We start from the raw sequence: 5,946 nt of genomic DNA, 5'->3' as shown, positions 1-5,946 counted from the left end.
TCACTTAAGAAACATGACCTCAGGGGTCCATCTCACTAACTGGCATTACCACTAGCTTGTAGCATACAAAGGGGGAAAACCAGAAGAATTACACAGAGATGAGAATGGAAATCAATTTATTCACAGCTGGATATGCTTATGGAGACAATAAAGAAAATTGGCTTACAACTCTCCATGGGTGGATGTTGTCCTTAGACAACAGCCCATCAACATTAACAAATGTACTATAAGAGATATCTTCAAATCACACAAAAGCAACAAAGCTATAATACAAGCTCCCTGTGAAAACCAAATATATCAATTGAAAATATATACTAAATTCTAGCATAGATTATGAATCATCACCAAATCCATAAAACAGCTATATAAATAAGCTTAAATTTATCACAGTAAATTTTGCAGCAAGCTTCATATTATAGGATAAAACTGCAAAGATACTAATTGTGATGATAGGCTACAGATGGAAATTATGCTCCCTACATTACAAACCTTACTTTGTCAACACGACTTTGCCCTAATCCAATCTTTTTCTTGCTCTTTTGCTAATTCTTCTTTGTACATATGATATAATTTGATTAAAACTACAATTTGATTAAACCCCTGTTACTAACCACAAGAACAACACCGATAACAGATGCTGCCTGTTGAAAACTCAATTCTTTTTGAAAAGTCATGGCGATCAAAAGAGGCTCCTGAGGACTAACTGAAAGCAAATGTCACTCCTGTCTTCAGCAAGAGCAAGGAGGAGGATCCAGGTTAGCCTCATGTCATGAAGCAATACCTCCTTGAAGTAATTTCTTAAGACACAGAAGCATCAGTCAGCAAGATTCACCAAGGGAAAGCCACACTTGACCAACTTGATAACGTCCATGTTGAAATGACTGGCTTGGTAGATCTGAGGAGAGCAGTGGTCACCTACCTGGACTTCAGTAAGACTGAAGACTGTCTGAACAGGTAGGCCCAGAGAGTTGCGACCAGCAGTACAAAGGCTAGTTGGAAGCCCAACAACTAGTGGTGTCCCCCTGGGGTCAATACAGAGTTCAATACTGTTGAACATCTTTATTAAGAATCTGGGTGATGGAGTTGAGCATACCCTCAGCAACTTTGCTGATGGCACAAAGCTGGGAGGACCAGCTGATGTATCAGCAGGTTATGCTACCATCCTAAGAGATCTCAACAAGCTGGTGAAATAGGCTGACTGGAACCTCATGCACGTCTGCAAAGACCAAGAACTGACCACACTCCAGCAGGGGCTTGGACAAGATCATCTCCAGCAGTCCCTTCCCAATTCAACCAATCTGTGGTATGAAGGACAAGGTGGTGACAGAGTAGTCTGAGTGCATTTAAGTAGAAGAAATCATGCTTGAATAACCAGATAGCTTTCAGTGATGAGATCACTAGGTTGGTGGGCTTTGTCTTGACTTTGAAAAGGTGCTTGACACTGTCTTCCATAACAAGCTCATAGACAAACTACTGAAATATAGACTAGGTTAACGTACAGCACGGTGGATTGAAAAACTACATTTATTGTATGTTTTTTTCCCCTTAAAAAAAATTTAGTTTCTTTCATCTTACTGAAGAAATGTAACATTTACGCTAGTAACTAGTCACTAATATGAATGTGATTTCAGGTAAAAAGTAGCAAGTGTCTATATCCATTGGGGGGGGAACCAAACAAAAAAACCCAACAACAACAACAGCAACAGAAGAGTAAAAACTGGCAGCAAGAAAATGTCAAGGCTTATAGCAACCCAACTGCAGTTAGGCAACCAGAATGTTAAGTGACATGACCACCGCTTTGGAAAAACATGGGTAAACCAAGGGACAGTCACATTTTGACAAGAGTGGAACTTATTGTTCAGCATCCTAAAGATACATGGATTCAAGTAGAAAGGATTAATCCTCTTCTTATTCTAGACATTTATCTATATGCTTTTTGAAGCATATAGATGCAGCTCTTCCCGATCAAACCAATGCTGAAATAGACCTCTCATTTCCATTTCTGCCACATTCATTTACAAAGCCTGAAGACACTTCAGTACAGAAGTGTAAGTCTTGAAACATGAGAGGAAAAACAATTGTTTTAATGATTTTTCATACTGCATAAAATCAGATTTAAAGCTATATTTTGAATCTGAATTGAGCAGAATTGCAGCTTGGTTTTAAGCATTTCTAATGACTGTGTTAGCTTTTGTCAGAATACTTTATGAAAAATTTCTATGCCCTGCATTTGTTCTGATTTCAAGGATGGATTAAGCAGTTCATCCCAGAGAAGTTCAGAAGTTGAAATCAGATTGGAATTTAGGATCTATTGCTGTAAGATCTATGATGAGGGATCTTTTCGTAACAATACAAAGCGAAGTCACTCATGAGCACATCATTCAGTCTTGTAAGCTATTTTCTGTCCACTCTTGAATCCTGTCTTAAGAGAGTTTATTGAAATAGAAGAGGGAAAGAAAACAATGAGAAACAGACATTCTTTAGACAGATAAAACAGAACATAAGAGTAAAACCTACTCTGATGGCAAAGTACCCCTTTTGGGATTAGGACCAAGTATTTCTGTTTCAAGAACTGATTTACAAAGTTGAAAAATGTTAGGACATTGTTAAAAGCTATTAAACATAAAACAGTGTTCTTCAAATAGCTGAAGTTTAATTAAAATGCAGACAACAGAAAGGATCAAAAGCCACTGTAATATTAAATAATAATAATGAAATAACCTAAAAATGTAATTAGGTTAGAAGGACCTAGGTCCAAGAAAATGCTTAAGGAGCAACTAATCAAAAAGGTCAAAATCAGTGTTAAATCTTTCTTCCAATACAGCAGGAACAAAAATTGTGAGAGTCCACAGGACCAAAATGACAGCCCTGGTATAGAAGTCATTGCAAAGAAGCTCTACGAATTCATCATGCTAGCACTTATAGCAGAACAACATAGAAAAGTTGCCATCAGAGAGCCTTTCTGGGTAAGGGAGAGAATTACAGGAGAGACGAAACTTTTTCAAATTAAAAAGCTGCAAAAGAGGTTATATGCTAAGAGGTTCAATGCTAAGAAGTTCACAGGATCAAAGACTACTCAGAAAAAAAAGTTTTGGGTTGGGTTGAGATAAAAACAGTTTAATAGACAATGCAAAAGCAGAGCATGAGACACTCGAAAGACCTTGACTTAGGGTAAACATTACTTAGCAACAACCAACATCACTGTGTTACCAACATTTTTCTCATACTAAATCCAGAACATGGTACTGTACCACCCTTGCTACTGATGCAAGAAATTTACATGGTCTCAATGAAAGATAGCAAACATTTGAGGGATGCAATGCAAACAAATCAGATTAGGCTCAGGAAATCACTGGTTATGGCTGGCAGAGTAGTAGGGAGAAGGGAGAAAGACATGCTTGCCCTGTTAGTATTCACCCTTAGATACCTTCTCACAGTCACTCTTCAAGATAGAGTATAAAGTTAGATGGGTGCAGATGACTGCTGAGTTTTTGTTTGCTTATCTTTCCTGGCACCTCTCTGCAAGTGCAGCCAATACAAATTCAGGTTCCTCAGGTAACTGCTTAAAACTACAGTTAACAAGCATGACAAGAACTATGAAGAATAGCTTGGTCAGATCTTCCTCACAGCAACTTTTCAATGTCTGAAGTGGCCTACAAGGGATCTGGAGAGGGACTCTATGTTAGGAACTGCAATGACAGGACAAAGGGTAATGGGTTTAAATTAAAGGAGAAGTTTAGGTTTAATATTAGAAAAAATGTTTTTTCCTGTGAGGGTGGTGAGACACTGGCACAGGTTGCCCAGGGAGGTATAGAAGCCCCAACCCTGGCAGTTCAGAGCCAGGCTGGATGAGGCCTTGAGCAACCTGGTCTAGTGGGAGGTATCCCTGCCCATGGCAGGGGGTTGGGACTAGATGATCTGTAAGATCCATTCCAACCCCTAAGTCTAGTGGGAGTTATCCCTGCCCATGGCAGGGGGTTGGGACTAGATGATCTGTAAGATCCATTCCAACCCCTAAAATTCTGTAAGTCTATGATTCTATGACTCCACATACACATTTTTTAGTATTTGCTGTATTTCTATGCAGTTTTACTAGCTGTATTAATTTTGTAAATGAAAAAGAGCCAGACCCAAGAAACTGAGCACTTTATATGCATTTGCAAAGTTTCATAAAGGTACAAGTGACTAATGCTTTCTGTAAGCACTAATAGAAAGACAGGAAATTCATTTCCCCAGTGGAATCTCTTCATGCAGCTCTTATCTACTGGTGCATAGCAATACATTTTGTAGCAATTTTTTTAAAACAGCCATAAACTGACCATGGTGAGATCACTATACTGTCTGGCATCTGTAATTGGTTTGTTCAAAAAAACAACAACAAATTTTTTTTAACTTACATAGTATGTCTGTAAATTGCCAAAACAGTGCCAAAAAGTATCTCAGGGAAATACCTTCATCACCTTTAATGCTGTCCAAGATTTTATGTCATAGCTTTTACTTTCATAAGACAACATGTGTAAGCTCTGGCCTTAAAAAGTACAGAATCCATCATACCTAACTTTAATCATGAGAAATTTATGCCTTTAATGCAGATGTCTATGTTTCCTTCAGAGTCCATGTAAAAATACAGATAAATTTAGGGAGTGGTTCAATCCATTGTAAAATAAGAGCCTGAAGTTAAAATGAATCACACTCTACAGGTGCTGATTTCTCTGTTGACTAGAGAACAGACAGCTACGATTACATTCTTAAACTTGAAGTAGCTAAATGTTTTCCTGTTTCACTTACCCAAGCTTCCCATGATGTTTCCATTACCAACATGTATATTGGGACTTTTTTTAAAATGTAATTACTCAATTGATTCAAAAGCTTATATTTGGTAGCTTTGTTTAAAATTCTTTCATCCTAATGCTGTTTAGTGCTTATGCCACTGCTTCAAGTGCACTTTTACAGCTTACTATGCAAACTGTACAACGGATTATTAACCAACATACTAGTGTATAACAAAAGTTAGGCTTCCTGATTCCACACCAGTTGAGGCCTGGTGCATAGTCTTTGACTGAGTTGAGGTACCTTCAGTATAGGACATTATTTTAACCTGATTTGACCCTTGAGAGACAGTAAAAGATTAAGAAATAACACTTCTCTTTGCTTTCTTATAGTTTTTTATAGCTGTAACTAATTTCAAAAAGCTTATCCTTTTAGAAAATGCTGAATAAAGTCATGAGAAGGGATTTTCTTCCCTAGCTGCTGACACACAGTTGCTGTTGTCTATTCTAATAGCAATCTAATTTGGGTTATTTCTAAGTGACAATCGTAATTCCCTCTCAGTTTCTCAGCATTTTGGCATCTATACTAAATTTTAACTTATACATTAACCCATTCTTGTTTTGTTTTTTTTAATATCGTTTTATTTTTCATTTAAAACTTTTAATATATTTTTTCCATCAGCATCTAAAAGTTTGGTTTGAGGCTCTATACAAAGTTTTGTCCACAGTCTTAAAGCCTGGCTATAAAATAAATTTTATACTATCATAAGATATCAAAAAAGTCCTAATCAAGTGATGCTTCTCAGTTCCAGGAGTTTCTTTTAGTATTTCCTTTAGGCTGCATTACTCATACAGTGAGATGGCCTGAAAACACCTCTACACATGCTCTTCCTGTACAGATATCCCAACATCTGGATGGGATGAAACAGGAAACCTTTGCTAACTGAAGTAGACTGGGGCGTTTTTTCCCCTCTCTCTACATTTTGTTTTAGAGATAATTTCATCATCATAAGAGTAAAATGTTTTCTTTTACATTTAGTTCTGAAAATTCTTGAGTATTTGAAAGAAAAGGAATTTGCAGATAAGAAATAGCATAGCCATACACTTTAAAGGAAACTGTCTCAAACTACAGATACCACTGAAAACTGCCTGGGTAACATTGCCAGGTTTTTTATAT

General features: G+C 37.2%; 1 protein-coding gene across 1 annotated transcript in view; it reads right to left on the bottom strand.

Moving 5' to 3' along the window:
- The window catches only part of TTC27 (tetratricopeptide repeat domain 27), a 105,346-nt gene that overhangs the window by 85,192 nt on the left and 14,208 nt on the right, over positions 1 to 5,946 (bottom strand). The gene's annotated exons all lie outside the window — the stretch shown is intronic.

The sequence above is a fragment of the Acanthisitta chloris genome, unplaced genomic scaffold, assembly GCF_000695815.1.
Source record: "Acanthisitta chloris isolate BGI_N310 unplaced genomic scaffold, ASM69581v1 scaffold2550, whole genome shotgun sequence".
In the NCBI taxonomy this organism is placed as follows: domain Eukaryota; kingdom Metazoa; phylum Chordata; class Aves; order Passeriformes; family Acanthisittidae; genus Acanthisitta; species Acanthisitta chloris.
This window is presented reverse-complemented; position numbering and strand designations above follow the sequence as displayed.